We start from the raw sequence: 27,957 nt of genomic DNA, 5'->3' as shown, positions 1-27,957 counted from the left end.
CCTCCACTGTCTCTAAATTGTCCAACTGCTTGTCCGACATCCAGTACTGGATGAGCAGATATTTCCTCCAACTAAATATTGGGAAACCCAAAGCCATTGTCTTCGCAACCCCCCTCCCCCCACAAACTCCATTCCCTAGCCACCGACTCCTTCCTTCTCCCTAGAATCAGTCTGAGGCTGAACCAGACTGTTCGCAGCCTTGGTGTCATATTTGACCGTGAAATGAGCTTCCGACCACATATCCACACAATAACCAAGATGGTCTATTTTCACCTCCGTAACATCGCCCGACTCCACCCCCGCCTCAGCTCATCTGCTGCTGAAACTCTCATCCATGCCTTTGTTACCTCTAGACTTGACCATTCCAAAGCACTTCTGGCTGGCCTCCCAGGTTTTATCCTACATAAACTTGAGCTCATCCAAAACTCTGCGCCCCGTGTCCTAACTCGCACCAAGTCCCATTCACCCATCACCCCTGTGATAGATGACCTACATTGGCTCCCGGTTAAGCAACGCCTCAATTTTAAAATTCTCATCCTTGTTTTCAAATCCCTCCATGGTCTCACCCCTCCCTATCTCTGTAATTGCTTCCAGCCCCACAACCCTCAGAGATATCTGCGCTTCTCTAATTCTGGCCTCTTGACCAATCCTGATTTAATCACTCAACCATTGGTGGCCGTGCCTTCTGTTGCCTAGGCCCTATGCTCTGGAATTACCTCCATAAACCTCTCTACCACTCTTTCCCCCTTTAAGACACTCCTTAAAACCACCTCTTGTCACCTGCCCTAATTTCTCCTTATGCGGCTCGGTGTCGAATTTTGTTTTATAATACACCTGTGAAACGCCTTGGGACGTATTACTACGTTAAGGCACTATATAAATACAAGTTGCTGCGGTTGTTGAAAATCAAAGGCCTAAAAATTCGGTTGCTTTGCGCCTCCTGTTAGTGCCCTAAGAGGGCGCGAACGGGGCACAAAGCAACTGGCGCCTGGGCGTGGCGCCGCCAACGTCTCCCGCAAAATTCAGCTGTTAGCGGTAACCGTTAGCGCCCCGTGGTGCTGCGCCGCCGGCAATGATGTCATTGTTGTGTGCAGCGCCCCGCTCGCGCCCCAGCCACGATCTTCAGTAGCGTCCCCTGGCTTACCGCCGGACGCTATTTCTGAGGGGTCGGGGGGCCTACCTGCGGCCAGGGCGGCGCTAATTAAAGGGGAGGTGCCGGGCGGCCATTTTTGTTGCTGGCCGACTGTCAGCATCTGCCCCATTGCCGTCCCCAGCCTCCTGACCAGCCCCCCCGCGGAGTGCCAGCTGCGCTCCATGAGCCCAGCACTTCTCGAGTGCCGGGCTCTTTTGCCCGCACTTCAATCCCTGGTGGCCCAGCTGAGCCCCGGGTCACGCTGTGCTAGGTCCCTCCCATTTAAGAAGGGGAGGAAGGCCTGCAGTACCACGGCGAGATGTGTCGCAGAGCGTGGCGCTGCCGCATGTAGTGCCGCGATATTCACTCGCAACGCCCCAAGAGGGAGGCGGGGCACTTCCAGTAGCACCCCGCTTCCCTCTGGGGGTGCTACTGGTGAATTTCGACCGCGGGGGCACTAATTTTTTGGGGGCGCTAAAAGTTAGCGCGACTCAATTTTTCCCCCAAAGACTTTCACGCCATGAAACCGAAAAGAAGATTTTCACACGACTGATTCACAATGCTAAAGTCACACCACCCAAAATTGAAGCAATTGCCTCAAAACAAATTACTGATTTATTTAAAATAAAAGAAGCAGGGATTCTCCAAGTGGCATTTGACAGATCCTTGTCTTGCCATTGCTCGTTTGTCATTATTTCACTGGTGAAGCAGATCATAAAGTGCCGATTTCATTGGCTGACCGTCCCTTACATATACAGGCATTTGATGGCACATGTCCTTTCAATTCAATTCAATTCAATTCAAATCGCTTTATTGGCATGACAAGGTACATCTTATGTTGCCAAAGCATCGAAAAACATTCATGGTTGTTTCTCTGTTTATTTTCTCCTCCCTCCTCAGATTCTTGGTAAAACTGCAAGAAGCTGTGCTCCCATTCTTTAACTTGCAGACCTGTTTATATTCCCTCCTCCCAAAAACCCCATCCAAAACTCAACTTTAGCAAAACATGAACACTGGTCTTGATGAAACTTAATGCTCTGATGTCCTCCTCTAGATCCCAACATAGCACTATAGGTAATGGGATCATTTTATTTTTAAAATCTTAATTATTTATATTCAATAAAATAATTTTTTTTAATATATAATGCAAGGCTACGATAACTTAGGTCTATAGAATACACAACATCATCAAAGACAGTTAATTGCATGATATGCTACCACACAAGGCGGCCAGGGCTACTGGTGTTAGCACACATTTCTTTCAGGTATTTCACATTTCGGTCCCAAGTCAGCCTTCCTCTCCCCAGGGAGCTGCTTAAATCCAATTCAACACAAGACACTCACTGGGAAGCAATTTCAAAGATTTTGCTACAAATTCTGCTCCCATTATGATTGCTGTTTAATTAAAGAACCTTTTAACCAGCCACTCAATCACAGAATAGATGTGGGTGGAAAGCAAAAGCACAGGCGACCTGTAGCATTTCTTTCTATAAACAAACTAACAAAACCACCAATTAGAAATTGTCAACGTTTCTGTGTAGTTGCAATACGACAACTAGATGGGTCACATTTTTGAAACAAGGATAATCCTAAATGATTGATAATCTATACTGATACAAGGATGACTCTATAAATTGCCTGCTTCATCCTTGTTTTCAAATCCCTCCATGGCCTCGCCCCTCCCTATCTCTGTAATCTCCTCCAGCCCCACAACCCCCCGCCGAGATATCTGCGCTCCTCTAATTCTGCCCTCTTGAACATCCCTGATTATAATCGCTCAACCTTTGGTGGCCATGCCTTAAGCTCTGGAATTCCCGGCCTAAACCTTTCCGCCTCACTACCTCTCTTTCCTCCTTTAAGACGCTTTTTAATACCTACCTCTTTGACCAAGCTTTTGTTCACCTGCTCTAATTTCTCCTTTTGTGGCTCGGTGTCAAAGTTTTTGTCTTTTAATACTCCTATGAAACGCCTTGGGACGTTTTACTATGTTAAAGGCACTATATAAATACAAGTTGTTGTTGTTGTTGAACAAAAACTACAGCCGATGTCAAATGTCTTGAATACGGTAATGGTTCTTCTCAATTACCATTGCAGCAGTCGAGACAGTGTGAACCATATTGGAGCCCCAGCAGCATGTTACCAGTATATTATCATTCTCTATTCTGTTATGATTATTACAATTTGCTCATTATATCATGGAAATGGTGGATCATGACACAAATGACAATAGTTTTGTTTAATTTATTTTATGTCCTTGGAGTTCTATTTTCCAGACAGCAAAGGTGAAAGTCAACATATATGCCGATGATTTCTTTTTAAATAACGCAATAATCAAATATATATAATTAATATTATGATTAGCACATGCTTGGAAATGGTAATACATAGCAGACAAGTGTGTTACCGTATTCTCAAATGAAAGAGTTGCAAATCTAACAAGCAAACTCCTGATAGGGAGCCAGCAGCGGACTCCACTGCTGCCAAATAATCTTCACAGACAGGGACTGGAATGGATAAGTGCTTGAATGGGCAAGGCAACATTCAGGAAAAGCTGTAGGCCATTTTTTTTTTTAATTGTAATTTAAATAGAGGGGAAAACTTGCACAGTTGGGAAAGATAAAAGAGCAACTTTAACCTACTCGGGGGTAAAACACAAGACTTGTAGAAGTTTCTATGCATTCTTTGCAGAGAAGGTCCTTTTCATTTAGTGGTCAGCACTTTTTCAATATCTTTGTTTACCTGCAACAACTTGCATCTGTTTTTGTTTCACCGAAGGCCCTTTAATTAAAAAAAGGTAAAGTGCCAATTCTTTATACATGTGACAGTCATATATGCAGTTATACCACCATTATTTTATTAAATGTCAGTTGTCAAAAACATTGATGGATGTGATTTTACAATTGCAATTCAAGCATACACACAGCCTATTCAAAACAAAACTCACAGCAATTCCTGAAGATTTGAGAAAAGAATAGTACCACAAGCCAACAGATACTGTACTTCTAAATAACATCTACTAGAATTCACAGAATGCTGCCTTCTTTATAAAGGATAAGTGCTCCAGCTTGCTATTGCCAGTATTGCTATTCTGAACATGCGGATATGGTAGATTCATTGGGCTGCTGTATATTAAAACCACTTTATTATAAGAAAATATATAGAGTACCTGTCATAACTCCATCTGCTGTAGGACATGGTCCTGTTGCTGCTGACTCCGTCCATTCCCCTCAATTACAATGCAATCAAATCTTGCAGGAGGGGAGAAGTCGGATGGAGCCCAGGGAGTCTGAGAGGCACAGCCTACGGCTGAAATCTTCACGCTCCTTCTTTTCACTGCAATACCTGTCCGGAGACTGATGGAACGTGAAACTGGTCCAGTCAGTGTTACACCTCTGCAGTGAGCAATAGAGATCAGATGCACACAAACTGTTCCAGTTTGGAGCTTACAAAATAAGGACTGCGCCAAATTTTTGAGAGGGGGATTACATGAGGCACAAAAGAATTATTTTGTGAAGCAATTGAATAATTTTACATTTAATCCTCTTCTACGAGCAAACCCCTTGTTCAATTAAACGACGCATGCAGCTGCTGCAAATTGCCTGCCCTGTGGAGCAGCCCATCAATCAGATGAAACTGGATCCAGCACCCTCTGCCAATTTACTGCTTGTCTTCCTTATTTATTCTTGTTTCCACAGATACAGCACTATTCTTTGACATCACTCCCCCTCCTGTCCAATCACACAGTCTACAGTTCTTTCAAACCTCGTCCTTTCAGAGGCACTAATTAAATCCAGTGTGTATGGAAGAAAACTCATCAGAAAAAAGCTAGGCTACAACATAATGCCTCTTCAGGCATTCGTTAAAAACTCACATTAAGGCTGTACACCTGAAACTACTGTTAAAATTACAAAAAACATCAAACTACATGCAGGTGTGTTTTGTATCATCTTCTATTCATTTGGTAACAGTGCTTTCAGCAGCCTCAATTCTAAGGGACACCAGAATATTTCCCCTTAATCCTGCAAGAAATAGGGTCAGAGAGATTGTATTGTTAATTAAAGCTGCATTAGCTTAATTGCATGACCAGTACTGCTGTGGATTAAATCCTGCGATAGCATCTGGTCAATTAATTAACAGAAATTAAAAATCGAAGAATATACAGAGGAAAAACTGTACACCTGCAAAACCTCTGTCTTGACAATTGTAAACAATCAGATTTCGTTTTCTCCTGTCGTGCAAAAAAATTTGCTACCTTAAAGTGTTTTTCTCCAGTGTGTTGGTATAAATAATTCTATTCTTTTTCTAGGTGTGTCCCAAATCCTGCGTGCACTGTTGTCACACAATTACTGCTACTGCAGTATGTTCTGGTCAGACTGACTGTGTGACGAGCTCTTATGTAGGTACTGACTCAAATATTAAGCTGCAAAATTCAGAAGGTGTCATTGTCACCTATATTAAAAGCCAGAGTTGGTCATAAATTATATGAAGAATAATGGGTATCCTGGAAGTAACTACACAGTAGTGATCTAATCAAAAGGTTTGGATTACTCCATAAACAATGTGGATCAAGCTTGAGCTGTTTCTAACCATTATCTCAACCACATGATTACATTACAGTCTTGAATATACTCCAGGGTATATTTCTTATATTACAAAACCATTAACTTCATGGACTGTCTTTGTTTGCTTATGGGTCCAATTTTGTGCTTACAGTGGCTGTTGGATATTGACTAACATGTGCCTTTCACACCACTGATGGGATTAATTATGGTGTGATTATTGCATATTTATTACCAGAAAATACCATGACTGCTAAATATGAACAGCAGAGCTAACAGTGGGCTGTGGGAGGACCACTTAAACTATTCATTCATTGTGGATCCTACAGGTGACATTAAAAATTTGGACAGGTTGGGTGATTGGGCAGATGCAGTATAATGTAGATAAATGCGAGGTTATCCACTTTGGTGGCAAAAACAGGAAGGCAGATTATTATCTGAACGGCAATAGATTGGGAGAAGGGGAAGTGCAACGAGACCTGGGTGCCCTTGTGCACCAGTCGCTGAAGGCAAGCATGGAGGTGCAGCAGGTGGTTAAGAAGGCAAATGGTATGTTGGCCTTTGTAGCGAGAGGATTCGAGTACAGGAACAAGGATGTCTTGCTGCAGTTGTACAGGTCCTTGGTGAGACCACATCTTGAGTATTGTGTGCAGTTTTGGTCGCCTTATCTGAGGAAGGATGTTCTTGCCATGGAGGGAGTGCAGCGAAGATTTACCAGGCTGATATTGGGATGGCAGGAATAACATATGAGGAGAGATTGGGTTGATTGGGCTTTTACTCGCTGGAGTTTAGAAGAATGAGAGGGGGTCTCATTGAAACTTATAAAATTCTAACAGGACTAGACAGACTAGATGCAGGAAGGATGTTCCCGATGGCCAGGGGGTCCAGAACCAGGGGTCACAGTCTAAGGAAAAGGGGTAAGCCATTTAGGGCAGAGATGAGGAGGAATTTCTTCACCCAGAGAGTGGTGAACCTGTGAAATTCTCTACCACAGAAGGCAGTTGAGGCCAATTCATTAAATATATTCAAGAAGGAGTTGGATATATTTCTTAAGGCTAAAGGGATCAAGGGATATGGGGGAGAAAGCAGGGACAGGGTACTGAGTTTGGATGATCAGCCATGATCTCATTAAATGGCGGAGCAGGCTCGAGGGACCGAATGGCCTACTCCTGCTCCTATCTTCTATGTTTCTATGTAAAATAAAATAACTAAAACAGCACATTTAACTGAAAACAAAATCAGACTGACATCAGTAAAGTATATGTTACAAAAAAAATTCGAAGGATTAAGTGTCTATAGGAACTTGGGCCAGAAAGGATACAACATACACCGAAATGTTCAACGTCGACAGGGATGTAAAAAGGGTGATAACGGAGCGATCACCCGTTATAAGCCCCGTCCAATTTTCCTTTCCATTGAAGTCAACAGAAAGGATAATCAGGCAGGGTTTATAATGGGTAGCCGATTCGATAGCGCCTGTTGTACACCCCCAAAGTTGAAAGTTCTGCCCATTAGATCATCAAAGCGCTGAAGGTAAAATGCAAGAGTCTGATTATGAAAGTATGCATGGAACTGCCACACATTCGTAACAAGCCTTCTGTGGCCCTCAATTCTTTGCTTCCCCCACCAACCCAATCAAATTAAACTATGTTAACAAGATAACAAATTTTGCATGTACACCTACCAGAATTTACTGGGAGGAAAGGATCTACTTATTCAATATGAACCTTCATACCAGACTTCATTATGCCAAAGAAATGTGGCTTTATCCAAGATCGTTTTAAAGACTCCTCTATTTCATGGCATGTGCCAATGCCACTCACAGTCAAAAGTGTTCTTCTTGACCACTCCATCCTCCTTCACCATCTCTTCTCTAGAGAGCAGCAACCAGATCAAAGTTTAAAGATCTGCTATTTGGTGGAGAAAATTTTAAAAGCTCTCTCTAGCTTGCTGTTGGGCTTCCACCGACCCTACTATCCAAGGACTCTCATCGGAGGGGAATTCCTGGCTCAAACCCAAGTCCAACATTTTGAAGCACCCCTGCATCTGGGTGCCCCACGGCCACATGTCCAGAAGAGACAGGAGGCCGGGAATACCCCCTCCTCATTAGTACATTATCAAGCTTGCACCGACTGCAGGCACAGGCCCAGATACATCCGCTCCCCTGGGGAAGCTGTGGAAATCCTGGGGCAATGCAATAGAGGAAAAGACTCAATTTTGTAGCCCCCTTTCTCCTGACATTTGCATCTGAGAAATGGGCCTTCCCTGGGGGAAAAGGTCAGGAAAATTGACCCCATTATCTGCAGATGTGGTGTAAGTTTTCATATGTGTGCTGACAACACCAGCTCTGCCATGCCACCACCATCCGTGGCTCCATGGCCTTCTCTATGTTATCAGCCCATCTGATATCCAATCATGTATAGGCCAGAAACTTATTCACTTGAACATCAAGAAAACCAAGGTTATCTTATTTTGTTTCTACCAAACGCTCTGTAACAGCTGCTTCCAACTCTATTCCCCAACCAGCTGATCACTCAGTTTGAACCACATGATGTACAACCTAAAGTTGAACTTCAAAGCCCAGACCCTATCCTTCACCAATACTGTATACTTTCACCTCTACAACATGGCTTGCCATCAGTCCCTACTGCAGCACCCCCTCCCCCACCACTGAAACCCTTATTTACACTTTTGTTCCATCAAGACTCAATTTCCTGAGTATTCTCCTCTCCAGCCTCTCAAGCACCTTCCTAAAAAGTCTGATTTGTCCAAAACACCCACCCAAGCTCTGGCCTTCACTTTTGTGTAGATGGGCTTTACACCAGTGCTATGATAATGGAACTGTGAGCGCCTATTGCCTCGAGGTGGTCTCATGCTGCTTGCCAATCGATTAGTGATTTCACTCCCCAGTTACACTGCAGTCTTTTGCATCACCATAGAAGCAGCACCAGAACTGGGTCACTGGTATTTCTTCTCTCCACTGATAATAAGGCAGCAGTTGTAGAGTTGTCAGTATCTTGGATTGTAGCATCTTCATCTCTAAGGGAGGTTATACAGAAGCAAAGGGCCTGGGGGAGGAAAAATAACGAGGAGAATGTGAGGGGGAAGGAAAATGTAGAAAAACTAACGTGATTAACTCTGAAGTGAATGGCAAGTGAAGATTTAGAATTAATTACCCTTTTAGAAATTGCAGTTGTTTTTTTATTGAGCTAAACCCTGTTCTCTCCCTATTCAAAAAGCTGGAAAATCTGTAGCTGATTATTATAATGCCAAAGCTGCTATAACAGACTGGGTGCTGATCAATCAGTAGTCTGACACTATGTAGAAAGCAACATGTGGTGCATGTAATGACTTCTCTCTACAAATCCTGTTCTTGTCCAGCAGGATCGAGGTTCTTACTCCCTGTGAGGGCGGGAGCGGGGACTGCAGGGAGGATGAGCAACCTGGCCACAGCACCGTGGTACAGGGGGCCATTCAAGTGGAGGGAGTAAAAAGAAATGTTGTAGTGGTAGGGGATAGTATCATTAGGGGGATAGATAGGGTTCTCTGCAGTCAAGAGCGGGAGTCCCGAAGGCTGTGTTGCCTGCCTGGTGCCAGGGTTAAGGACATCTCTTCTGGGCTGGAAAGAAACTTGCAGTGGGAGGGGGAGGATCCAGTTGTCGTGGTCCATGTTGGTACAAACGACGTAGATAGGACAAGGAAGACGGTTCTGTTAAAGGAGTATGAGCAGCTAGGGGTCAAATTAAAAAACAGAACCTCAAGGGTAATAACCTCTGGGTTATTACCTGAGCCACGAGCGAATTTGGCTAGGATAAATAAAATTAAAGAGTTAAATGCGTGGCTGAAAGACTGGTGTGGGAGAAATGGGTTTTGCTTCTTGGGACACTGGCACCAGTACTGGGACAGGAGGGAGCTGTTCTGTTGGGACGGACTCCACTTGGCCAGTGCTGGGACTAGAGTCCTGGCGAATCATATAACTAGGGCTGTAGAGAGGGCTTTAAACTAATTAGTGGGGGGGAGGTTTCTAGAGAGCAAATAATAGAAATGACAACAGAGAAGGTCATAGACTTAGGTAGCAGTGGGGGAATTAAAAAACAGAATGTGTCAGGAAGGGACAGAAGGTATGGAGTAAAAAGTAAAGTACTAAAAAGGGAAAAAACAGGAACTAACTGTTACAAAACATATTTGAGAGTTCTTTATCTGAATGCACGTAGCATTCGTAACAAAATGAATGAGTTAACGGCACAAATAATGACATATGGGTATGATCTTGTGGCCATTACAGAAACATGGCTGCAGGGTGACCATGACTGGGAATTAAACATACCAGGTTATTTAACAATCAGGAAGGACAGGCAGGAAGGGAGAGGAGGTGGGGTGGCTATGTTAATAAAGGAAGGAATCACTATAATACAGAGAAATGATATTGGGTCAAAGGAGCAGGATAGTGAAACAGTTTGGGTGGAGGTAAGGAATAATAAGGGGAAAAAAACACTAGTGGGTGTAGTCTATAGGCCTCCGAACAGTTGCAACTCTGTTGGACGGAGTATTAATCAGGAAATAGTTGAGGCTTGTAATAAGGGAACAGCTATAATTATGGGGGATTTTAATTATCATATTAACTGGACAAATCAAATTGGGCAGAGCAGCCTTGAGGAAGAGTTCATTGAGTGTATTAGGGATGGGTTTCTTGAGCAGTATGTAACTGAACCGACCAGGGGGCAAGCAACCTTAGATTTGGTCCTGTGTAATGAGACAGGATTAATTAAAAATGTCCTAGTAAAGGATCCCCTTGGAATGAGTGACCATAACATGGTTGAGTTCCATATTCAATTAGAGGGTGAGAAGGTTGGATCTCAAACAAGCGTGCTGAGCTTGAATAAAGGAGACTATGAAGGTATGAGAGCGGAATTGAGTAGAGTGGACTGGGAAAATAGATTAAAGGGTAAGACGGTACATGACCAGTGGTGTACATTTAAGGAGTTATTTTACAACTTCCAAAAAAAATATATTCCACTGAGGAAAAAAGGGTGTAAAAGAAAAGATAGCCATCCGTGGCTGAGTAAAGTAATTAAGGATAGTATCCGACTAAAAACAAGGGCATATAAGGTAGCCAAATCTAGTGGGAGGATGGAAGATTGGGAAGTCTTTAAAAGACAGCGAAAAATAACAAAAAGATTGATTAAGAAAGGGAAGATAGATTATGAAAGTAAATTAGCAAAAAATATAAAAACAGACAGTAAAAGTTTCTATAGTTATATAAAAAGAAAAAGGGTGGCTAAAGTAAATGTTGGTCCCTTAGAGGATGAGACTGGGAAATTAATGGTGGGAAACATGGAGATGGCAAAAACACTGAACAATTATTTTGTATCAGTCTTTACAGTAGAGGACACTAAGAATATCCCAACACTGGACAAACAGGGGGCTCTAGGGGGGGAGGAACTAAATACAATTAAAATCACTAAGGAAGTGGTACTTGGTAAAATAATGGGACTCAAGGCGGATAAATCCCCTGGACCTGATGGCTTGCATCCCAGGGTCTTGAGGGAAGTAGCGGTAGGGATTGTGGATGCATTGGTAATAATTTTCCAAAACTCACTGGACTCAGCAAAGGTCCCGGCAGATTGGAAAACTGCTAATGTAACACCCTTATTTAAAAAGGGTAGTAGGCAGAAGGCTGGAAACTATAGACCTGTTAGCCTAACATCTGTGGTTGGTAAAATGTTAGAGTCCATTATTAAGGAGACAGTAACGGGACATTTGGATAAACATAATTTAATAGGGCAAACTCAGCATGGTTTCATGAAGGGGAAGTCATGTTTAACAAATTTGCTTGAGTTTTTTGAGGAAGTAACATACAGGGTGGATAAAGGGGAACCAGTGGACGTAGTGTATTTAGACTTCCAAAAGGCATTTGACAAGGTGCCACACAAAAGATTATTGCTCAAGATAAAAAATCACGGGATTGGGGGTAATATTCTGGCGTGGGTGGAGGATTGGCTCTCTAACAGAAAGCAGAGAGTTGGGATAAATGGTTCGTTCTCAGATTGGCAACCAGTAACTAGTGGTGTTCCGCAGGGGTCAGTGCTGGGTCCCCAACTCTTTACAATCTATATTAACGATTTGGAGGAGGGGACCGAGTGTAACATATCAAAGTTTGCAGATGATACAAAGATGGGACGGAAAGTAGTGAGTGAGGAGGACATAAAAAACCTGCAAAGGGACATAGACAGGCTAAGTAAGTGGGCAGAGATTTGGCAGATGGAATACAATACTGGAAAGTGTGAGGTTATGCACTTTGGCAGGAAAAATCATAGAGCAAGTTATTATCTTAATGGCAAGAAACTGGAAAGTACTGTAGTACAAAGGGATCTGGGGGTCCTGGTGCACGAAACTCAAAAAGTTAGTATGCAGGTGCAGCAAGTGATTAAGAAGGCCAATGGAATGTTGGCTTTTATTGCTAGGGGGTTGGAATATAAAAACAGGGAGGTATTGCTGCAGTTGTACAAGGTATTGGTGAGGCCGCACCTGGAATACTGCATACAGTTTTGGTGTCCATACTTAAGAAAAGACATACTTGCTCTCGAGTCAGTACAAAGAAGGTTCACTCGGTTAATCCCGGGGATGAGGGGGTGGTCATATGAGGAGAGGTTGAGTAGATTGGGACTCTACTCATTGGAGTTCAGAAGAATGAGAGGCGATCTTATTGAAACATATAAGATTGTGAAGGGGCTTGATCGGGTGGATGCGGTGAGGATGTTCCCAATGATGGGTGAAACTAGAACTAGGGGGCATAATCATAAAATAAGGGGCTGCTCATTCAAAACTGAGATGAGGAGAAACTTCTTCACTCAGAGGGTGGTAGGTTTGTGGAATTTGCTGCCCCAGAAAGCTGTGGAAGCTACATCATTAAATAAATTTAAAACAGAAATAGATAGTTTCCTAGAAGTAAAGGGAATTAAGGGTTACGGGGAGCGGGCAGGAAATTGGACATGAGTCTGGGTTCGGAATGGTCATGGCCCTGTGGGTAGTGGAGCGGGCCCAGGGGCCGTGTAGCCTTGTTCTGCTCCTACTGTGTTCTAATTCTGTTAGATTTCAGGAGATGGTTTTATTCCTGTTCCTGGCTGGGGTGGAGATCGCCTTTACAGAAGGTAAGTACTGTAGAAAATATAGGGACAGAGTGATCTCCTGGAAGAATTTCGATCGCCTAGATGGGTCGGAGAGGAATTTCCCAGATTTTTTTCTCCCAAATTGGCCATTGGGTCTTTATCTGGTTTTTCGCCTCTCCCGGGAGATCACATGGGTTCGGGTGGATGCAGAGTGATAGAAGATTTGAGGTTAGGATCAGATCAGCCATGATCTTATTGAATGGTGGAGCAGGCTCGAGGGGCCGATTGGCCTACTCCTGCTCCTATTTCTTATGTTCTTATGTTCCCCTTTAAGATAAAGTGGCCTATCATTGTGAGGCATTCTATCAAGTGACTCAGTCAAAAACTCACTCTATTGTAAGTCTATGGGCTCGATTTTATCAGCCGAGGAGGCGGGTTTGGAGGTGTGTCAGCTGGTTAAATTGGAAAAAAATGGCTTCAGACACCCAACCCACCTCCATCCCAGCCCCACGCGATTTTCGGGAGTGTCTGTTCAGCTGCTCCCAAACTGACCCGACTCCAACTGGTGGGACAGGTAGTTAAGGCAGTTACGAGCCTGTTAACTGCCTTGATAATCCTATTTTGACAGAGGTTTCCCATTTTCCTGCCTCTGGCTCCTGTTTCCCATCTTGTCAGAAACAATCCTGCTGCAAGGAGATGAGTTGGTGGAGGACATGATCTGTAGTCATTATTGGTGCAGAACTTTAAAAGCACTCCTGTAACATGGCTGGCACTCAAATGCAACAACTTTGTTGTTGGCAGTTTGGGATAAGATTTTGCAAATCTACTGACCTTGTGACTGGTCAAGCTGACACACATCTGCTGTTTGAACTGATTGGAATAATTTCAGGCCACTTTGAGTGTGCGCTTGCAAGTTTCTTGCCTCAACTGAAATCTATAACAACACAATGGGAACCATTTACACCTCCTCATCCTGGTCCGACATCCTCAAAACCCCAGGCATCATCTGACCAATAAACAGTGGTTTGTGCTCCGTGTCCCCACCAACATTCTACATAGAAATCACCCTGAGCCCTCACTCTTGAACTTCCATTTCCCAGAACACAGAGGTCAGACTTTAGGTGATCTCAGCAGATCATTAAACCTTTTCCCACATTGAACCCATGAGAGTCTGCACACAGACCTCGAGCTCACCTCCTCAGCAATTTGCAGCCAAGCTGCCTTGGTTTGCTGAGGAGGCCTCCTCCTTCCGTTTCCAGGGAACAGGACGTCCTAACGTCACCTAACTCCCTCAGCAAGAGCTTGAAGGGAGCCCTCATTGAACCTGTCTGCAGCCACAGTGTTTGGGGCTGCTGTTCCTGCAGCAGCCAGCACCTTTAAGAGAAAAAAGCATTAATATCACTAAGCCAATGATTGGGACAAATCTGGCATCTTTTTCATTTCATTTTCAGATCATAAATTGATATATACAAAAAAATCATTAAACTCTTTCTGGAAAAATATGACCAGCAATTTAATTAATTTAATTTTGTTCAGAACAGAGGCCGTCAACTCCCCTTTCTATATATTAGAGCACCAAACCATCACATTGACATTTTTCCCAAAGGGGACATGGCCCCTTTAAATCTTCATTCAAACAACACGTCATCAGATGCGAGAAACTGACAGCCTCCAAGGGAGGGACCTGCACATCGGCCGTAACGAGGCCAATCAACGCAAATTCGTAAGTTCTGGGAGGCGGCTGTCAGGAGCGGGTCGGAAAGCCTCCGAGCAGCGGACCCGCACTCAAGCCGCCTCCATTTGTAAAACCACAGCCTATATGTCATACAAAGCCTTGATTTCAAACCCTAGACCATCAAATGCAAATCTGACACTACCTATTAGAAGTACCAGTCCTGTGAACAGATGTTCAACACTCAATCACTGGGGCAACCAATCTATCTGAATGGAAGTTCAACACTATGGCTATCAATTGCTTTAAACAGGAACCAACACAAGAACTGGTGATTCCTCGAAACGGAAGTTCAATTCCAGTAGGGTGATGAATCCCAATGAAAGGGTCGCAGTACTTTGCCACTGGGGTATCAATCTCTGTAAATGAGAGTTTAACACCCGACCACCAAAGCCTCTAGGTCTTTCTTGTATTAAACATCATAAAACTATTTAACATGATTCCAACTACATTTGTTTCTTTTTGTTTTCTTCTCTTTTCCACTTGAGTCCCAGTCTAGTTTTTCTCATCTACTGGGATGAGCTATGCATACTGACAGTTGTAACAAATTATAGATAATATTACTGCATTATTTTTTGTGGCGTTTGGAAATCTTTTCATAAATGCTCCTTGAATCAAGTTCTAAAAAAGACATCTTAATTCCACTTTCAAATGATATAACATATTTTGGAGAAAATGACATTAAATATAATTTGGATTTTCCCCCAAACATAGCACTTAGATTTGAATGAACATGTTAATGATGCTGCTAAATTTGCTTCACAACTAAGTCTAATTTCAAAACTTCTGCTGTTGCATGTTTTTGTGGGTTTTGTGATTACTTAGCATAGTCAGCAATAATAATAAAGGTCAAGATATTAAGGGGAACTGATAGGGTGGATAGAGAGAAACTATTTCCACTGATTGGGGAGTCTAGGACAAGGGGGCATAGTCTAAAATTTAGAGCCAGGCCTTTCAGGAGTGAAGTTAGGAAACACTTCAACACACAAAGGGTGGTAGAAGTTTGGAACTCTCTTCCACAAATGGCAATTGACGCTAAGTTAATTTTTAATTTTATAACTGAGATTGATAACTTTTTGTTACCAAAGGTATTAAGGGATATGGGCCAAAGGTGGGTATGTAGAGTTGGGTCACAGATCAGCCATGATCTCATTGAATGGCAGAACAGGCTCCAGGGGCTAAATTACTTCAATATACTACTAATGTCAAGGGATTAATTATGCCTCTTGTAGAGATTCACTTATCTCTGCTAAACAGGATCGAGTGCAAACCAATATGGTGGGTATAATGTGTTTAATCATAGTTTAGGATAGAATATAACACACTAGTAATACAATAAAAACATGCAACCGTGACAAGCAGCTGGTATCAGACCCGATCAGACAGACGGCTGGCATGCGTTAACCATTCTCTGGCTTCTGGCTTCTGGCCTCTCTCTCTCTCTCTCTCTCTCTCTCTCTCTCTAGAACCTCCAATGCTGAGCATGGGATCACTCAAGAGCGTTCGACCAGCCCAACTTCTCTTTGCAACTTCTGTTCGGCTCTCCCTCCGTCTGTGGGCAAGCTCTTGGGGTGCCACTTTTTATTCTCTTTTTAGGGGTGGGCCTGAGGCCAAGTTATTGACAAGACCATTTAACCTATAGAGGTTCCTCTAAAACTTCATCAACCAATGGCAGCTCAAGTTCTTTATCTTGGTTCTTGGATGAAGGCCCTCCCCAAAAGAGGGTCTTATTACTTCGTCCAATTTATCTTTCTTGTTTTTACATTTTGAAGGTTCCTCCATTGGAATCCATCTTATCTCTCTTGATTCTATCCTCCTTAACCCAGCAAGTACAAGGCCCGGCCCTGTCCCTCTTAATCATGGCCCCAGTCAGAGCTGTCGCACATTAGCCAGTCGCTATCTCACCTTCATCTAGCAAATGGCCCACTCTTAGCCTCCTCAAATTCCTTTCATTCTATGTCTTTTCCTAATTAACTCTTAATTATCTGTGTAAGCAGTTCTGCTAAACAAACTCCAAATTCTCTCTGTAGAGATTATAATATGGTTATTAGTAATAATGGAAGAAACATAGGCTGGGCCTTCACTGGCCAAATTAAAGATACATTAACAAAGTCAAAACCCTAACTTACAAACAACAGATAGCTAGCCTGGCAGGGCCATCCTATGGGCCCCCGTGTGGAATGTTTATGTTTCACCTAATCTAACTGATTAAAAAGACTGTCTCAAATTCTAATGCAAGCTTTCCAGGAAAACGAAACTTATCATTTAAACACAGTATTATTTGTGTAGCCATATACATTTTTAGGCATCCCAAGTTTCTAACACTCTGCATAAAATTTAAGAGAATACATAGGCAATCATGATGATACCCAAGGTGATTTAAATGCATTTATTTGAATATTCTCAACGCACAATACCAAAACAGGAGAGCTGCTATCTTGTTCTTTATGTCAATACAAATGACTATTCTAGATCAATATCAAGAATCAGAGACAGACTGTTACTCATAGAGACTGAAAGGAAAAAGTGGCCAATAGGTAGTAGGTATCTCACCACTCCAGGCCTGATGGAAGGATGGAGCAAAGTGATATCAGACAAAGATTGTAGCATAGTCCCAGATGTTGTAACTGATAGGTGATCCGAGAGAAGGTAGTCTCAAAACAAGAACCTTGTAAACATGAGAAGTCAATACTTGATCATAAATTAAAACACGTTTTGATCACTGGCACATATTACCTAGTGCCACACTAATCCAATTCTGACAGCTAAGCACTTGCTCTCAGTATCGCCGCATGTGTGATTGATATGATCACAGATCACGTAACAGTTTGAGTCGAATTAGCATGACTTAGCACAGGTGCAACGGTCAGGAAAAATGAAGCAGAGGCCAGGAGCATTGAACCTGTGTCTCGTGTACATTACTCCAGGATTTATGGGGCTTCCTGGGGAAGTGGAGCTATGTTTATGCCTGCAACAGATGAAGGTGCAGTGACAACATGCAAATGAGGTAGAAGGGGGCATCCCCAGGGTTCCACCTCTTTTCCTGCACTGGCAGCTATGTTGTGCCCAGACATAGAGGTACCCCAAAATGCTACTGTTGGGCTTATGCTAGAAACCCCCCTCAGAATGCAGGGTCTGAGGAGGTACATCAGGAGGCCCAAGAAGAAGTCCAAGTTGAGTCTGCCAACTTGTGAAATTATCCAAGCAGATCTTTGGGTTCCGAGGTTGGTGGCCAGGAGCTCAGCTGTAGGCCTGTCGGGCTTTCAACTGCGAAAGATCATTTTCCCCCTTTCATCAGTGCCAAGTCTGCCCAGGGGGGCAGGACTGTGCTGTGGGTGCCCTAATGGCCAGGGGCAGGAAATACCAATGCTCCTGAGCCTGGACCGCTGCAGCGTACTTTTGGTGCACTGCTCCTGTCCAGCACCAGGGGACTGTGGGAACCAGGATAATCATCCCATTCCTGTCTATTGCCCTTCAGATATCACATTTGTATATTTGCAAATTTCTGCCACACTTTCAATTGATTAGGTTATTTTAAAATTTATCCCACCTCAATTCAAATTATTTTTATCTGATTGATATATAAATGTATTCATGTTGATCCACTCATATAAAAAAGGATTTACATTTATATAGCATCTTTCACGATCTCAGGACGTCCCAAAGCGCTTTACAGCCAATGAAGTACTTTTGAAGTGTAGTCTCTGTTGTAATGTAGGAAACACGGCAGCCAATTTGCACACAGCAAGCTCCCACAAACAGCAATGTGATAATGACCAGATAATCTGTTTTTGTGATGTTGATTGAGCGATATATATTGGCCAGGACACCAGGGATAACTCCCTTGCTCGTCTTCAAAATAGTGCCATGGGATCTTTTACGTCCACCTGAGGGAGCTTACGGGGCCTCAGTTTAACGTCTCATCCAAAAGATGGCATCTCCAACAGTGCAGCACTCCCTCAGTACTGCCCTGGAGTGTCAACCTATATTTTTGTGCTCAAGTCTCTGGAGTGGGACTTGAACCCACAACCTTCTGACTCGGAGACGGGAGTGCTACCCACTGAGCCACAGCTGACACTCTAAATATGAAAATTCTTTAGCAAGGGTGAGGGTTAACCAATCAAACTGCACAAAATATTTTATGAAAATTAATTTGGCTGCCCTTTTTTTCTATCAACCAGTTGACTATAAACTGGAAAACATTTACAATGTAATAAAGATGTAAAGCTCTAAATAATTAGCAAAAATCTCTCAACTTAGTCATAAAATTCCCAAACTCCTACACAAATTTCCCCTTACCTCTGCCAGGGAACCATTCCAAGGCTATTATTAGTGTTCACACCAACCATGCATGTCGCAATTCATTCCTGACCCATCCCAGCTCTTATTAAGTTAAGCATTTACGACTGGAAATAAGATTTGTAGCATAATAATAGAAATAAAAAATATTCTATGTTGACAGGAAAATTATTAAACTTACTAATACAGTAGAATTTTCTGTGTAAGAAGTGCCTCGAACAATGTTTTCTATCGGAGACCTCTATCGGAAGAAGAAACCCGAGCCTCGAGTTCAAGCAGATTCCCATACCTATCACTCTAAGCTGAAAAACCTAAACAAGGTAATAGCCCACAGCTCCCAAAATGCAACTCCTCTTAACTTGCCAGATTTGCTAAGGTCATGAAACTTCTTGCAGCTTTGAGATGCCATGCGTGTCATGGTGGAGATGGCACTCCACAACCCCATGCAGCCGTGTGACATGTCCCACCCTTAAAAAAAAGGCGAGCTTCCAATCAGAGGCACTCACAAAGCCAGGAGCGCACCCTGAATATTCAAACTGAGCTGACCCTGAAAACTTCAGCAGGATCAGTGCTGGCGCAGTCAGGTTGAAGTCCTGCTCTCCCACACTCCTGATGACTGTCATGCTGTAAAGGAAAATCCAGGGTAAAGGTGCACAATGTGTAGAAATCTGCTCTAGTTAATCTTTGGAAGTGAATGTGAATAATAATGAAGGACTGTGCAGACATTTTAGGCAATATTAGTTATGTGGACATTGTACTAAAATCGATGGCAAACAACACATCTGTGTTGAATCATAATTGTGAAACTTCACTGCCACTTCATCTTAGCATAGCAAATTAAACTGATTAAAACATTTTTCATTTTTTGTAAATATTGAGTGTTCTAAGCATATTTTATCACTTGAATTCTCCAGAGTATCATTATTCATCAATTTTGCATCTGTTCCTTATATTATCAGCTCATTAAATTTACTTAATGATATCCTGAAGGAGACATTTCATACATTGTATAATTGCGATGCCGTTGAAAATCCCCTCATGCAGTTTTACATAACTGATTTTTTTCAAACGAGCAGAGAGATATGAACTGATCCATCAAACCTGTCCTAAACTATCATGGTGGAACTGCTGTTCACCATGATTCCCATCCACCCCCACCCCACCAATCCCACCATCTTCTGGGAGAGGCAAAAAAGAATAAAACTGGGCCAATTTAGAACAAAACTCCCTGAAATTCGTCTCTGACCACCAAAAGAAGTACCTCCTGACATCTAGTTCTATCCTGAGGTAACTAATACTCATGCCCCCCTAACCTAACTAGTTCAAAAAGCCTATCGAAATGGAGCGAATCTAATCCATTAATAATAAAAGCTAATCCTTCCATTCATTTAAAAACCTCAATCTTGTTTATGCTTTTGTAGATTAAAAAGTCCAATCTCTCAGCCTTTCAAGGTAACTGAGGGCATTTAAACTAGGTACCAATATAATGGCTCTCTATTGAACCTCTCACCTACCACGTGAAGGGGCCAAAAGTGGACACTAGATGAAGCCTAATCAAGGTCTTATATAGAGACAATATAATATTTCTTCTTTTCTATTTAATCGTCCTAGCAATATATCTTAACATTCTATTTGCTTTTGCAATAGTCTTGTGTCATTGATCATGGACCTTCAATGGCTGGAACACTAGAACACTCAGTTCCTTTTCCCGCTCAGCAGCCTTGAGAACACAACCCTGCAAGATACAATAGCAAAATACTGCGGATGCTGGAAATCTGAAATAACACCAGAAAATGCTGGAAATACTCAGCAAGCCAGGCAGCATCCGTGGAGAGAGAAACACGTGTGCTTGGCATTTACCCCAACCCACATACAGAACATCACACTGATCCAATGCAGATTGGTTGATCGCTTTGCAGGACACCTCCATTCAGTCCGCAAGTGCGACCCTGAGCTTCCGGTCACTTGCCACTTTAATTCTCCATCCCACTCTTAGGAACATAGGAACAGGAGTAGGCCATTTAGCCCCTCGAACCTCTTCTGCCATTCAATGAGATCATGGCTGATCTGCGATCTAACTCCATACACCCGCCTTTGCCCCATATCCCTTAATACCTTTGGTTAACAGAAAGCTATCAATCTCAGATTTAAAATTAACAATTGAACTAGCCACAACTGCCTTTTGCGGAAGAGAGTTCCAAACTTCTATCACCCTTTGCATGTACAAGTGTTTCCTAACTTAATTCCTGAAAGGCCTAGCTCTAATTTTTAGACTATGCCCCCTAGTCCTAGAATCCCCAACCAGTGCAAATTGTTTCTCTCTATCTACCCTATCAGTTCCCCTTAATATCTTGAAAACTTCGATCAAATCACCCCTTAATCTTCTAAATTTCAGGGAATACAACCCTAGATTGTATAATCTCGCCTCGTAATTTAAATCTTGCAGTCCAGGTATCATCCACTCCCTCCAAGGCCAATATATCCTTCCCAAGGTGTGGTGTCCAGAACTGAACAAAGTACTAAGTGTGGTCTAACCAGGACTTTGTATAGCGCTAGCATGACTTCATCCTCCTTATATTCTAGTCCTCTAATTATAAAGGTCAGCATTCCGTTAGGCTTTTTGATTCTTTTTTATACCTATCCATGACATGTTAATGATCTATGTACATGGACCTCCACAGCTTCTAGCTTTTCACCATTTAGAAAGTACGCTAATCTATCCTTTTTTGGTCCAAAGTGGATGACCTCACACTTACTTGCAGTGAAATCCATTTGCCACAGTTTTGCTCCTTCACTTAATCTATTAATATCTCTTTGTAATGTTGATCTCGGCCTCTACACTGTTTCAATAAAGCTCAACGCAAACTCGATAAACAGCATCTCATCTTTCTATTAGCCATCTTACAGCCTTATCTATGAGTTTAACAACATTAGACCTTGACCTGGGCTCCCATTTTCTCAGGTGCTGGTAATGGAGGATGGCTGCACCATGTGAGCTGATGCATGGCATGGTGTGCAGCATTGTTGTCTACCTTTCTCCGCCACATTCCCGGACCATGGGAGCCTTCTCTTCGTTGCCAGATTTCCCATGATTCCCTCCCCCTCTGATGTTGCTGTTGCCATTTACATCTCCTCTGGACCCATCTTTTGTTTCTTTACTTGTCTTATCACTTTTGTCAATTAACCCCTTCCTGCCCGCCACCCTGTCACAGACCTTCCCCTTTGTTTTTTTTCCTGTCTCCACCCCTCTTTTCCCTGGCTTGTTACTTGCTTAAAAACGGTTAATCTCTAATATCATCCAGTTCTAATGAAAAGTCATTGACCTGAAAGGTTAACTGTTTCTCTTTCCATAGATGCTGCCTGACAGTGTTTCCAGCATTTTCTGTTTTTATATCATATTCATCTATATTAAAAGACATCTGCTAGACATGGGTATATTCCCACATCGCATCTAGATCTGCCTGTAAACTTTTTTCAATTTAAGGCCTATAACAACCACACATATCTTTGCATCATCTACAAACTTGTGGACAGTTCCCCCAATGTCTTCATCCAGGTCACTGATAATTATGGCAAATAGCAACCGTCTGAACATCTTTCCCAGCCTAGGGACTAACTAGGGACCAATTCTCACACACAGCCACTACCATAAACTTCTGTCGACAAGAATGTAATCCGTTCCTTATCCAACCCAAAATATGTCCCCTGGTCACACAAGATTCAACCTTTTTAGTAGCCTTTTGTGTGGCACCTTGAAAGTATCCAGATCTGAAGGATAAATTGGAAAAATTGGGACTGGTGTTATTAGGTGATGTTGTCTGATTTGGGCTGTATGCTGTTTCTGGGCATTTCACTTAAACTTATGGTACATACACTGGTCACATGGCTACACAACAGAAAATAGTGACTAAAAAAGCAGGACATGCAACAGAAATGGGATCCATGTGGATTCACCGTCAATCTAACACCTCTTGTGATGGGTAGCATCCAGATGATGATGATCCTGGAAAGCACTGTGAGCCATTGGAATCCTTAAAGGTGCACTGGCATGAGTGATGGAGAAAAGCACTGAGAGAGACACACTGTCATTCTACACAGGATTACGTACATAGGATATACAGCACAGAAACTGGCCATTCGGCCCAACCAGTCCATTTATGCTCCACTCGAGCCTCCTCCCGTCTTTCCTCATCTAACTATCAGCATATGCTTATCTAGCCTCCCCTTAAATGCATCTATACTATTCATTTCAACCACTACCTGTGGTAGCGAGTTCCACATTCTCACCACTCTCAGGGTAAAGAAGTTTCTTCTGAATTCGCTATTTGATTTCTTGGTGACCATCTTTTATTAATGGCCTCTAGTTTTGCTCTTCCCCACAAGTGGAAACAATCTCTCTGTATCCACGCTAACAAAACCTTTCATAATTTTAAAGACCTCTATTAGGTCACCCCTCAGCCTTCTCTTTTCAAGAGAAAAGAGATCCAGCCTGTTCATCCTTTCCTGATGGGTAGAATCAGAGAATCATAGAATGGTTACAGCACGGAAGGCGGCCATTCGGCCCGTCAAGCCCGTGCCAGCTCCTTGCAAGAGCACCTCAGCTAGTCCCACTCCCCCACCCTTTCCCCGTAGTTCAGCAAATTTTTTATTTTCAGGTACTTACCAACTCCCTTTTGAAAGCTGTGATTGAGTCTGCCTCCACTACCCTTTCAGGCAGTGCATTCCAGATCCTAACCACTCACTGAGTAAAAACATTTTTTCTTACGTCGCCTTTGGTTCTTTTGCCAATCACCTTAAATCTGTGTCCTCTGGTTCTCGACCCTTCTGCCAATGGGAACAGTTTCTCTCTATCTACTCTGTCCTCCCTCTATCTACTCTGTCCAGACCCCTCATGATTTTGAGCACCTCTATCAAAATCTCCTCTTAATCTTCACTGCTCTAAGGAGAACAACCCCAGCTTCTCCAGTCTATCCATGTAACTCATCCCTGGAATCATTCTCGTAAAACATCTTCTCTAAGGCCTTCATATCCTTCCTAAAGTGTGGTGCCCAGAATTGGACATAATACTCCAGTTGAGGCCGAACCAGTGTTATATACAGGTTCATCATAATTTCCACGCTTTTGTACTCTATACCTCTATTCATGAAGCCCAGAATCCCATAAGCTTTTTTAACTGCTTTCTCAACCTGCCCTGCCACCTTCAACGATTTGTGGTACATATACCCCCAGGTCTCTCTCTTCATGCACCCCCTTTAGAATTGTACCATTTAGATAATATTGCCTCTCCTCATTCTTTCTACTTAAATGTATCTCTTCGCACTTCTCTGTATTAAATTTCATCTGGCACGTGTCCGCCCATTCCACCAGCCTGTCTATGTCTTCCTGAAGTCCATCACTATCCCCCTCACTGTTCACTATACTTCCAAGTTTTGTGTCATCTGCAAATTTTGAAATTGTGCCCTGTACACCCACATCCAAGTCATTAATATATATCAAGAAAAGCAGTGGTCCTAGAACTGACCCCTGGGGAACACCACTGTATACCTTCCTCCAGTCCATAAAACAACCATTCACCACTACTCTCTGTTTCCTGTCACTTAGCCAATTTTGTATCCATGCTGCCACTGTCCCTTTTATTCCATGGGCTTCAACTTTGCTGGCAAGCCGATTATGTGGCACTTTGTCGAACGTCTTTTGGAAATCCATGTACACCACATCAACCTCATCAAAAAGTATTTTAAAATACTTTAAAGAAAGGTAAGTTTATTTTTAGCCCCGTTAGAAAATGTAATAAATTTTTTCAAAAATTTAAATTATTGTTTAAAATAGTTGTTTTATGTAATTTATAGTTATTTTTAAAATGTGATTTAAAAAAAAAATGTATTTGAAGTATTAATTATGTTTTGGGGCTTATACTATTTATAGTTTTGACAGCTCTTCCTGTCAATTTTATGAATGGGCATTTCCTTGCTAACATTGGCTCTCCATGGCCCACGTGATCCCAGGGGACGCTTCGAATGAACTGCGCCCCTGAGATACGCAAGCACTGCGCGCCAGCAGTTGGAGCAGGCCCAGGATCGGAATCCCACGCGGGCCCACAGCACAACGGCCAGCGCGCTAGTTAAGTGCAGGTCGGAGGCTTGCACCCGCGGGAAGCCTCCAACCCAAATTTCTGGGCCATCATGTTAGCTGCCATTCTATTCTCATACCTTCTCTTTCTTTTTCACTTCTCCTCTGAACTTTCTATATTTAACCTGATTCTCAGATGTATTCTCGACCTGACATCTTTCATACGCGCTCTTTTTCTGCTTCATTTTACTCTCCATCTCTTTTGTCATCCAGGGTGCTCTGACTTTAATTGCCCTACCTTTCCCCCTAATGGGAATGTACCATGACTGTACCCGAGCTATTTCTTCTTTAAAGGCAGCCCATTGTTCCACTACAGTTTTAGAACATAAGAAATAGGAGCAGGAGTAGGCCATTTGGCCCTTCGAGCCTGCTCCACCATTCAATAAGATCATGACTGATTTTCTGCCTCATCGCCACTTTCCTGCACTATCCCCATATCACTTGATTCCCATAATATTCAAAAATCTATCGATCTCTGTCTTGAATATGCTCAACGACTGAGCCTCCACAGCCCTCTGGGGTAGAGAATTACAAAGATTCACTGCCCTCTGAGTGAAGAAATTTCTCCTCATCTCAGTCCTAAATGGCCGACCCCTTATTCTGAGACTGCGACCCCTGGTTCTAGACTCCCCAGCCACGGGAAACACCCTCCCTGCAATACCCTGTCGAGCCCTGTAAGAATGTTGTATTTTTCAGTGAGATCACCTCTCATTCTTCTAAACTCTAGAGAATATAGGCTTAGTCTACTCAATCTCTCCTCATAGGAAAAAACCCCCATCCCAGGAACCAGTCTGGAGAACATTCGTTGCACTCCCTCTATGGCAAGTATATCCTTCCTTCAGTAAGGAAACCAAAACGGTACACAATACTCCAGGTGTGGGCTCACCAGGGCCCCATATAATTGCAGTAAGATGTCTTTACTCTTATACTCAAATCCTCTTGTAATAAAGGCCAACATACTATTTGCTTTCCTAATTGCTTGCTGTATCTGCATGTTAACTTTCAGTGATTCATGTACAAGGACACCCAGGTCCCTCTGAACACCAACATTTCCCAATCTCTCACGATTTAAAAAATACTCTGCTTTTCTATTTTTCCTACCAAAGTGGTGAACTTCACATTTCTCGACATTATATTCCATTTGCCATGTTCTTGCCCACTCACTTAGCCTTTCTATATCCCCTTTTGCCTGCCAATTTTTGATTCCAATTTACCTGGGCCAGGTTCGTTCTCAACCCACTGAAATTTGCCGTCCTCCAATTAAGTATTTTTACTCCAGATTGCTCTCTGTCCTTTTCCATAGCTAATCTAAACCTTATGATACTATGATCACTGTCCCCTAAATGTTCATCTACTGGCACTTGCTCCACTTGACGTACCTCATTCCCCAGAACCAGATCCAGCAATGCCTCTTTCCTCACTGAGCCGGAAACATACTGATCAAGAAAATTCTCCTGAACACACTTCAGAAATTCTGCCCTTTATGCTATTACTATCCCAGTCTATATTAGGATAGTTGAAGTCCCCATTATCACTACTCTATAGTTCTTGCATCTCAGTAATTTCTCTGCAAATTTGCTCCTCCATATTTTTCCCACTAGTTGGTGGCCTATAGAATACACCTAGTAGTGTAATGGCACCATTATTATTTCTTAACTCTAATGAAATAGATTGTGTCCTTGACCCCTCCAGGACATCCTCTCTCTCCAGCACTATAATATTCTCCTTAACAAATACTGCCACGCCACCCCCTACCTTTTCTTCCCTATCTTTCCTGAACACCCTATATCCAGAAATATTTAATACCCAATCATGCCCTTTTTTGAGCAAGGACTTCATATTCCCATGTTGCTATTTGCGCCAGCAGCTCACAAACCTTGTTTACTATGCTTTGTGCATTCACATACATACACTGTAAACCTATCTTAGACCATCTTGTGTTCTCTTAGTCTGACCCCACCTAATACATGTCTACTCTCCCTGTTACCTCTTCAAGAGAATTCAATGAGGTTGGTCAGGCAAGACTTTCTCTTTTGAAATCCATGCTGACTATTCATTATATTTTTGGTTTCTAGATGTTCTTCTATTTTCTCCTTTAGTAGGGATTCCATTATTTTTCCTACCACCGATGTTAAGCTGACTGGTCTATAGTTCCCTGGACATGTTCTATCTACCTTCTTAAATATATTATGTTAGCTATCCACCAGTCCTCTGGCACTACACCTTTTTCTAGCAAATTATTAAATATGTGTAATAGTGCCTCTGCTAGCTATTCCCTAGATTCTTTTAAAATGCGCAGATGTAATTCATCTGGACAAGGGGTTTTATCCTCTTTGAGTTTGATTAGTTGATTTCATATTTCTCCTCTTTCTATCTTAAATGCGGTTATATCATTTCTAATCTCATCTTCCAATGTCATATCCACCTGATCGGTCTCCCTGGTAAATAGTAAAGCAAAGTAATTTTTTAATATTTCTGCCATTTCATTATCGCTGCCTGTGATTTTCTCCTGACCACCCTATCCCCATCCCGACTTTCCTTTTTTTATTTATGTGCCTGTAAAATATTTTACTATTTTGTCTTATGTTCCTTGATAATTTAACTTCACATTTCCACTTCACCTTCCTAATTGTTTTTTTTACTTCTCTCCTAATCTCTTTGTATTCTCCCTTGTCATGCTCTCTGCTGCTGTCCATGTACTTAATGTATGCCTCTTTCCTAACCTTCACTTTTTCCCTAATGTCTTTATTCATCCATGGTGTCTCATTAGTGTTTAGCTTGTTCTTGTTTCTTAGCAGAACATATTTTTCCTGGACTCTGTTGAACACCATTTTAGCTGTTTCCCATTGCTGTTCTATATCATTGTTTGCCAAATATTGTTGTGCATTTTATTTTCCAAAGTTCTACTGTCAGCCCCTCAAAATCAGCTTTTCTCCAAACTATTATACTGATCATCATACTTATGTCCTTCTCAATTATTATCTTAAAGCATATTAT

At 42.4% G+C, this 27,957-nt stretch overlaps 1 long non-coding RNA gene across 1 annotated transcript in view; it reads right to left on the bottom strand.

Moving 5' to 3' along the window:
* The window catches only part of LOC147106984 (uncharacterized), an 88,459-nt gene extending 83,584 nt beyond the window's left edge, over window positions 1–4,875 (bottom strand). Inside the window, exons 1-2 of the long non-coding RNA XR_015081073.1 lie at window positions 4,299–4,875; window positions 3,872–3,910 (exon numbers count right to left, since the gene is read on the bottom strand). This is a non-coding gene — a long non-coding RNA (uncharacterized LOC147106984). The remainder of the gene's footprint in view (window positions 1–3,871; window positions 3,911–4,298) is intronic.
* Window positions 4,876–27,957: the final 23,082 nt, after the last annotated feature.

This window comes from Somniosus microcephalus, chromosome 15 (genome assembly GCF_052327205.1).
Source record: "Somniosus microcephalus isolate GS21.2 chromosome 15, FLI_Smic_1.0, whole genome shotgun sequence".
Lineage (NCBI taxonomy): Eukaryota > Metazoa > Chordata > Chondrichthyes > Squaliformes > Somniosidae > Somniosus > Somniosus microcephalus.
The sequence above is the reverse complement of the archived record's forward strand: the minus strand, read 5'-3'. Positions and strand labels throughout refer to the sequence as shown.